Raw genomic sequence first — 9,580 nt, 5'->3', positions numbered from 1 at the left:
ATAATGTGAGCAGCTTCTTTTCTTTTTTTTCAAATTGACTTATCTCAGCAAATTTTGTCTCCTTTCATGTTAAAAAACCTATGAGCTGATTTTAATTTAATGTTTGCAAGTTCTTATTAGACTTATTGACAGGATTCATAAGCAGAAGGTGAAACACCTGTTTAATCCTGCGTGGGGTGTGGAACCAGGGGCCACATCTATCACCACACGAGCCTTTTGTCCCCACGTGCACGCGGTTTACCGTAACTGCAGGCGGCGGATGACTGCGGGTAACACAAGGACAGGAGGCTGTCTGCTGATTCCAGGTGCTAAGAAATTTTACTGCCTCCACCAAAATGTGTAATGTCTAGGGACCCGGAGGCCAGGGCTGTGGCAGAGAAGCCAGCCCCTGGAGGACGGCGCAGGTGACCGCAAGCCACCGGGACAGGGGCACCAGGTGCTGCCAGCAACGAGGTGAGGACGAGACCAGCAGGGGAACCCAGGCCCCAAGCTGCTGAAACATATTAAGATTCAAGGACTGGATAAAAGGTAGAACTGTCATATCCGGGCCAGAAGCAGGGGCCAGGCTGGGGGCCACAGATGCCAGAAGTCAGAGATAGCACAATGGCGACAGAGGTGGTGAGAGGTGGGGACACGGCGGGCTTGAGGAAGACCGAGGGCAGTCAAGCAGCCAGCGCCCAGGAAGGTGGGCGAGCGGCCGCCAAAGCCCATCACACAGTGGCAGCCATGCATGCTTCCTTTTCCTCTCTCCCTCTATCCCTCCTCTTCCCTCCTCCTCTTTCCCTCCTTTCGCCCCCTCCCTCTCCTTCTCCTTCTGCCTCTGTCAGTTCTCCTACCCCTCCTTCCTTCTCAATGAGGCCCCTCATGGGGACCCCATGCCTCACCCCACACCCCCGCCCTGTGACTTCCCCCATTCCCTCAGCACCTGAAAGTGCCTGTCTGTTCGCTGATTTGCCTCTGTCTCCCCACCGCCACATGCAGACCCTGGAGAGCAGGACCCGTGTCTTGACCAGCCCTGCTTCCCCAACGCTGAGCTCAGAAGCACAGATGCTCAGAAAAAGAGGGTAAGAAAGACAAGGAGTGTGTCCTACCCCTGCCCCACACCAGAACAGAACAAGACACCTATACATCAAGTTCATGTCTATTGTGAAAATCCAGGCTTTTTCCACCTGGTATCCTGCTTGGAATTCTTTCACACAGGAAGGTGCCCAGGACCCTGAGTTGGGCACAGCTGACCTGACACTGTCCCAGGCAGCTTACTAGGGTGGCTGGAGCTCAAAATGCCTGTGGTTCTGGGGCGCTTGGGTGGCTCAATCGGTTAAGCACCGGACTTTGGCTCAGGTCATGATCTCACAGTTTGTGGGTTCGAGCCCCGCGTCGGGCTCTGTGCTGACAGCTCAGAGCCTGGAGCCTGCCTTTGTTTCTGTGTCTCCCTCTCTCTCTGCCTCTCCTCTCTCTCTCTCTCTCTCTGCCTCTCCTCTCTCTCTCTGTCTCTCTCTCTCTCTGTCTCCCCCTCCCTCCCACCCTCCCCCCTCCCTCCCTCTCCCTCTCTCTCTCTCTCTCTCTCTCTCTCTCTCTCTCTCCTTCTCTCTCTCAAAAATAAATAAACATTAAATTTTATTTTTTTTTTTAATGCCTGTGGTTCTGATACAGTGAAGCTGATAGTCTGACTGGGTCCCCAGTTAGGTCAAACAGACGTTAAATGCAATGCGCCCACAATAATATATTCTGGGTAAAATACACACCCCATTTAACGTCCTCACACGTGCCTCCTCATGTCCTCTCATCACCTGAACAGACCAGGAAACGTGCCTTCGCTGTCCTCCCCACGAAGGGTGAAATATGGCCCCACGGCGCCTGTGCTTCCTGTGGCTGATTTTTTGTTCCTGCCATGTCACCTTGACTCTTCTGTCCCTTGTGATTTAGAAGCGTGTGCTTGGCTCAGCACAAACGAATTTTCAAGGCAGACGCAGTTTTCTGTGCTGTGAGGGCCAGGTGGGGTTTTTATTGACTTGTGCCACCGTTGAGCATGTTTAGGCACAGGCAAGAAACAATAGCCACCGAGGAGGCCAGGCTGGAATTGTGGCGACCGGGGCTGGCCCGCCCCAGAGAGAGGGCCTTGTGGATGTCCTGAGCTGAGGCCGGGCAAGTCTGCACACCCACATGTACCCTCAGTTGCAGGGGGGCAGCAAGCGAAGGCAGGAAAGCCCAATGGCCGCTCTGTTAGGGCCACTCCCAGACACTGCGCTGAAGCTGAACCAAGAGCCCCCAGCTGTTCCCTCCTTGGTGACCATCACCCAGGCATCCGGGTGGGTGGGGTGGGGGGGTGTGGGGAGGGGAGTCCAGCGATGGGCAGCTCCTGAACATCCAGCCACTCAGGCTGCAGAATCCCTCCTGGTGTGGTCGTCCGTTGAACAGCCATCATGGGAGAAGCATCACAAAGCATCTGCATGTCCTTGCTCGACAGCCCATGCTGCTGTCCGGGTGGTCCTGCCACCAGAGCTGCGACCACTCAGCCCCCTAGGTCTCTTCCCAGCATCCTCAAAGCCCCACTGCCTCCCTTGTCTCCAATCCAGATTTGTGTGCATTAATTTCAAATACAGGGAAACATACAGAATAATAATATGAACGTCCCAAAATCATCATCGGTAATTAACAAGTGTTCTAACTTTGTCATTTTGGCTTTCTCATCCTGACCCTGGAAGCAGGTTGGTTAAGAAACTGGTGTGTATCTCTCCAGTTCCAAACTATAATGCTTTGCATATACATAGAAATGAGTAAGTATACATATTTATACATAAACCATATACATTTACCTATGCACTTCACACGCATGAAAATATGGGTTATATGTGCGTGTGTATATATGTTAGTAAACAACCTATGGCATTGCTTTATTTTATTTTTTTTATTTTTTTTAACAGTTATTTCTTTTTCAGACAGAGAGACAGAACATGAACGGGGGAGGGTCAGAGAGAGAGGGAGACACAGAATCCGAAACAGGCTCCAGGCTCTGAGGGGTCAGCACAGAGCCCGATGTGGGGCCTGAACTCACGGACCGTGAGATCATGACCTGAGCTGAAGTCGGACGCTTAACCGACTGAGCCACCTAGGCACACCGGCATTGCTTTATTCTTTCTAAAATTGGCATCAATGTTGTCACGCTGTATATCATTGTATGGAACTTGTTTCTTTCTCTCCACCTTGTGTTTCTCATGCTTGTCCAGGCTGAAGCACATTGCAGAAGGATTGGCCATGCTCCAGGAGAGGGCACAGCCCTCTAGACTGTCAAGTAGGCCCAAGACTTCAGATGCCAGCCACACACTCGGGGTCCCCACGGCCACCATCACGTCTAACCCCCTGGCTGCAAATCCTGGGGTCCCCAAGATTCCCTCAGGTTTGATAATTCACTAGAACACCTCTCAGAATGCAGGAAACACTGTATTTACGATTACAGGTTTATCATGAGTACAAGGATACAAGTAAGAGCCGACCACAGGACAGAGGCAAAGTCTGGGAGGGTCCACGTATGAATTTCCAGTGCCAAAAACCTCCAGCCACCCCCGTGGAGTCCTGGACGGTATTACTTCCTCCGGGCTTCCGTGCGCGACAGCACTGCAGAGCATGGCTCATCCGGGAAGCTCACCCAAGCCTTTGTTTTCCAGAATCTTAACTGGGGCTTGACCGCGTCCTGCCCACTTGGCTGACCTTTAGTCTCCTACCCCAGATCAGAACTGATATGATGGGTCCTAAAGACCCCGTCATAAATCACACTGCTGGACTGTCGAGTGGCCAAAGTCCCCATCAAACGAGGATGCTCCTGCTGGCTAGAACCTTCCAGGGGCCTTGAGATGACATCCCTGAGGCTGAGGGTGGAGACTGGACCTGCCTGGGTACAGCTGATTCCTCACACGCATGTAGAGACCCAGCCCCTTCGCTCTACCTTCCTCGTGGAGCCCCATCACCCACACCTCCCCTTGATGCTGGATTGAATCGCACCCCTGGAAAACCTCTCCAGGCCTCAGTGTGATGGCGACATCCAAATGTCCCCAGTTCAGATTCCTGGTCCTACTCCAGCCCTATGGGAGATGATGCCCAAAAATCTGTGTTTCTTTCCTTTCTTTTTTTTTTTTAATTTTTCTTTTGAGAGACAGAAAGAACACTAGCTGGGAAGGGGCAGAGAGAGAGAGAGAGAGAATCCGAAGCAGGCTCTGCTCTCAATGCAGAACCCAACACGGGGCTGGATCCCACAACTCCAGGATCATGACCTGAGCTGAAATCAAGAGTGGGGCACTTAACTGACTGAGCCACCCAGGCGGCCCCCAGCAAGAGAAATAGTCTATTTTCCCTTCTTAGAATCCCCCCCAAAGGGATCTGCCGCCTCAGCAGTCACCAGGGAGAGCTTGAGAAGTCTGGAGAAGGAAGAGAGACCGTCCCTCCTCTCGGTAAGAGGGAAACCAGGCAGGACGGAGGCGGGGGACATCATGGTAAGCCCAACCGTACCTACTGATGTGTGTCCCCGCAGCCACTCCAATGACCAGGAGCGACACCAGAACATCAACATCCTTCCTTATGGATCCCAGCATGTCTCCCATCAAGAAACACGCTCCAAAAATACAACTGCTGAAGAAAAATCACAGGGAAGAGTTGCATTCTTCAGAGAAGGCCTGCGGAAGGGCTGTATTTCCAAGGTGAGCTCTGTCAGCACCGCCGAGTCAGGGTGCGTCCAACAGACGCATGTCTGGTGTCCCCAAGTCCAGGAACTACCTGCAGGGCATTCCCCCTCCGTCTGAAAATGGAGGGCATCGCTGGGCCAAAGGTGCCTTGACACAAGGAGAAGAGGGCCATCTTGGCGGGCTCTCCCAGCAAGTGACTTCCTGTGGCTCTTATGTCTGCCAGGAGCATGGGAGTGTTCAGAGGTCACTCTGGTCTAGGCTTTATTTTGCCAACCACTGGGGAGCCCCACCACTGCAAGCTTCTTAAGTCTCTGTTCTAGTGAGATGTGAACTAACTGCTCCCATGCACACCCCGGGCTTGTAGAAGGGGGTCGGCCACAGGACCAGACCCTGGCATTCCTCTCCAAGAAGCACTATTTTTTAGTTATTGCATATAATCCCGAGATATGACACCATTCCTTCCATTTTTAATAGAGGTGATTAAGCAGGTGTGACCCAACATGCCGGGCCACTGCCACAGAATCTGTTAATGAACAGGAGGGGGAGGAACTCTTTGGCCTTCCTCATCCTGAAGCCTGAGTACCTGCACAGCAACACGTTAAAACCCTCCCAGCAAATGCTACCTGTTCAAGAGCTACGCTCTGAAAAAGAATGGACTACAGAGTCTGCTTCCAAAGTGTCTAAAAGTGCTGTTACCAAACTGAGAAAATGAAGGTTATTCTGGAAGCACATGCATTTAAAGGGCCAATTTCAAAAGCGAGCGTTTAATCGACGAAAAGCTCTCATTAAAAAACAGTAAGTGCGAAAATACATGCCAAGGACGTGAGCGAGAACATTCCTTCTTTCCGTTCATTCTTGTCCTTCTGCAGCACACATCTAGCCTGTGCTGGTGTTCCCCAAGGAAGCATCCTAGCAGAAGCAGGAAGGTGAGACCAACAGGGACAAAGGTGTTCCGAATGGTCTCTGTGATTGAAACTCTGCTGTTTGATTCTTGGCCGTGACTCCCCCACCACCCAGTCACAGGTGCCTGTATTTGAATTTCCATAGTTACCTTCATCCCACACTTAAAATTATAGACTTTTTCCCAGCTTGCTTTTTAAATGCGACATCACAATGTTGAGGAAGCATCATACATAATTACATTTAATAGACAGAGAATTGATGGAAACACTTAGCCAGAAGAAAAAGCCCAGACTTAATTCTGTAAACATGCTATTGTACAGTAACCCCCAAAGAGTTTGCTCTTAAACCTCCTAATTAATTTTTCACTACAAAGATCAAAGATGCTATTATACTTGTTGTTTTAAATTTTTTTTTCAACGTTTTTTATTTATTTTTGGGACAGAGAGAGACACAGCATGAACGGGGGAGGGGCAGAGAGAGAGGGAGACACAGAATTGGAAACAGGCTCCAGGCTCCGGGCCATCAGCCCAGAGCCCGACGCGGGGCTCGAACTCACGGACCGCGAGATCGTGACCTGGCTGAAGTTGGACGCTTAACCGACTGCGCCACCCAGGCGCCCCTATACTTGTTGTTTTAAATGGCGGTCTCAGGCAAGTGGAAACGACTGAGTGCTGGGGACAAATATCTCCCATTAAAATCTGTGTTAATGAAAACAGCTGTGTTCGGGGTTTCCGAGATCCAAACAGAAACAGACGCCACCATTTAAGGGAGCCATTGGATGAAGGCTTCCTTCCCTCAGCTTGTAGGGATATGTGTACCTGGAGGGTGATGGGTTTTGGTATACAAGCTGTCCAAACTTTTATTTAAATACATCCTTTCCTACCCTTTCCAAAACCAAGCTAAATATAGCTTGCCTGTTCCATGGAGAATTGTATGTCACACTTTTGCAAGCCATAGGTGGCTTGTGCTTCCGGAGATGCTCAGTCTCTCTCCTGTTCCAACGCTTCCTGATGAGCAATGAAACCAGTCCCCTCTTCACTGCCCAGGCAGACACTTCCAGCCTCCCCACCTCACCATCTCCATCCCTCCTCCCGATCCAGCAGGAGCTCTGTGGTGATGCAGTCGGAAACTCTGTTTCTCTGGCCACATGGGTGATGTCACCAGGGGAGAATTATTAATAGCACCACAAACAGCAAGCGTCTCTTTTCAACAACGCAACCTCTTTATAACAGAAGGGAAAGTGTTTCAGAAAGACCAACGGAATGCTTGCCTGTCCCTCAACCACTGTCAGGCCGCCATCAGATGGGTACCCTCTGCTGGTCTGACTGCGCAGGGAATGAGCCACTTGGAGGGGACTGTAACTGAGAAATGGTGGTGCCATGCTCACTGGCTGTACTCTTTAATTAAAAGGGGAAGTTTCCGTGCCTGCCACTGCCATTGCTGTGTCTAAAATGCCTGTGTATCACTGTGCGTGTGACGGGTTTCCCCTCTTCCAGTTTTCCAAGGAAAGTTCCCAGTGCTAGCGAGCCACAAATTCTGGGCCAGGGTCCCTCATTAGGATGAACTGTTATCTCACGTTTATGCTGCGTTCCCCCCTATGACCCAGGATTCCTCTTCCCTGGCACTCCTGACATTTGCGGTAGACAGCTCTCTGCTGTGGGGCTGTTCTTTGCACCGTAGCATGTTAAGCAGCATCCTTCGCGTCTCCCTACTACATTGCCGGTAGCGAGCCCCCAACGTTGAGACAAGCAAAAATGTCTCCAAACATCGCCAGGTGTCTTCAGGGGAGGGGCAAAATCACCGCCAGCCGGAAACGACTACTCCAGATTTAACAAAGGTAGACTCTCGGTTACGGAAACCATCCAGAGAGAAGCGAGAGGATGAATATTGATGTGGCAGGGATGATTATTGACACAACGATTCTCCATAAGGCTCTCGGATTGGCTCAGGCAATTAGGAGGAAGGCTTGGTGTTTGTTTGTTTACCTGAAGCAAGCCTGTGTGTGCATGTGTGTGTACGGAGGTACACCAGCGCATGTTTGTAGAGAGACTGGCAGGAAGTAACGGGTGTTGGGCAGCAAGAGAACCCTTCAGCTAAACGTGGAGAGTTCATTTATGCCCAGACTGCCAGGAGCACCCCTGTCTGTCTGGTTTTCTCAGAGAGCTGCTGAAACCCAGGACGAGAGCTGAGAGACCACATTAGAGTTCACCAGTGAGGCAACTGGGGATGCACGCGGGTGTGTCGTGTGGGACGGTGTGTGCCTGCACCTGCCGTGGGGGGCGCGGGCCGCCAACCACACAGACCGACCCTTAAACCCACACAGGCACCCTGGAGTGGTTAAAAGGCTGAGGGCACATTCAGGAATTCCCTGAGAGGCATGAGTTCTGTTCTCTTGTGTCTCACTCTACCAAACGGACGTGCTCTGAAAAGCTATGCCACGTTTTTTTGCAAATCGAAGGACAATGTGCAACATTTTTTTTCAATGTAAAGAAAGCACAAATTCTTTCGAGAAAGGGAGAAAATCTTTCCTTTAAGTGGAACATCTCTCTCAATTTACCTTTTTTTCCTAAATTCGGACGTTGGAAGATTCGCCAACAAGGACGATGGAAGACACAGTGTAGTATTTCCATAGCACGTGGAAAACAGAAATCGATTATACACGAGAGGAAGAAGGTTTCAGGCATTTGACAGATAGGAGAGGCAGGTTTGAGTTCTGGCTCAACCAGACAGCCACATCACGCCTTCCTTCTTGATCTTCCCAGGGCAATAAAACCTGTCCTCTTTACCTCCCAGGGTGCGTGGCGGACACACGTGCAGGAAGGGCTGGGAAAAAAACAGTCGATATTTGCAAATGCTGGTGACTTTTTAGCAAGAAAACATTTCTTCCGGTGGAAGTTAGAGAAATAGCAGTGTAGATAACTGAAGACCTCTGTAGAATTAACTTCTTGGAAACTCCTCGCAGGTTCCCAGCTGCCTCAGCCCACAGCAAAGCTTATCTCCCTAGGTTTTGAGGTCACCTCCAGCCCTTAGCTTTCCCAGCTGATGACTTCTCTCTCTCTAGAAGACCCTATTTTTAGCTGTTTTCACAGGGGCACCCAGAGGCAAATATTATACAGAAACCACCTACATTCGGACTGTGATAATCCCTACCTGCCAGTTGGGAAGTTAACCTCTGTATAAAGAAAGGAACTGGCTAAGGAATATGGCATGTGCAATTTGGGCAAAGCCATGCTATGTCAACTGAAATCCTTTTCCAAGCATCCTCAAGCATTCCAGAAGCCCTTGACAATATGTGAATTACAAACCATTCTTATCTATTCAGAAAACCAGGGGAGACTCCTTGGCTTGAGGAAAGGCACTGTGTTGGGAGAAATAGAGCCACTTTCCTTCCCAACATCCTGTCCCACAGTGTGCTCCCATTCCTAAACAGAGGGCCCCAACCTCATTCACAATTCCCAAGTGATGACTGTATTTCCTTTCTTCTGTGACAAATAAAATCACCAGGAAATGGGCTAGCAATACCTTGATCTCCGGCCCCTTCCAAAGCCAACTTCGAGCATACGTCAGATCTCTTCAATGGTAAATGTCAGTCACTCACATATTCACCCACCTCCATCACCAATTCTCCCACATTCTGGAATTCTCCACCCTTTGGAACTGCCTTGCAGCTATGTGAACCCAGCAGCCCTGTGATCGTGGGCCATGAGCCACGGCTTTGCAATTGGAGTAGGACATCAGTGAATCTCTGCAGAGTCCCTGCCACCAAGCAGAAGTGAGCATTGGACAAGTTTCCCCCAAGACCGGCTGGCCCTCTGCAATGCCTCGCATCGCACGCAGCTAGAATCTCGGGTCTTGAGGAAGGTGTGTTTGAGTTTGTTTTTGTTTCCAAACTTCACTGTGCACCAGCCTTTTCCCTCCAGGGAGACAGACTGGTTCTGCACATCATTACCAGCCCCAAGGGGCATTCTGGAACCTCTCTGAGAGGAGGTTCCCTACCGCAG

General features: G+C 50.5%; 1 pseudogene; it reads right to left on the bottom strand.

Annotated features, from left to right (window-relative positions):
• Positions 1–237: 237 nt before the first annotated feature.
• LOC145715280 (coiled-coil domain-containing protein 71L-like) overlaps positions 238–9,580 on the bottom strand; it is a 109,104-nt pseudogene continuing 99,761 nt past the window's right edge.

This window comes from Panthera onca, assembly GCF_046562875.1.
Source record: "Panthera onca isolate mPanOnc1 chromosome Y unlocalized genomic scaffold, mPanOnc1 haplotype 2 h2.ChrY_unloc_6, whole genome shotgun sequence".
NCBI classification, from domain to species: domain Eukaryota; kingdom Metazoa; phylum Chordata; class Mammalia; order Carnivora; family Felidae; genus Panthera; species Panthera onca.
The sequence above is the reverse complement of the archived record's forward strand: the minus strand, read 5'-3'. Positions and strand labels throughout refer to the sequence as shown.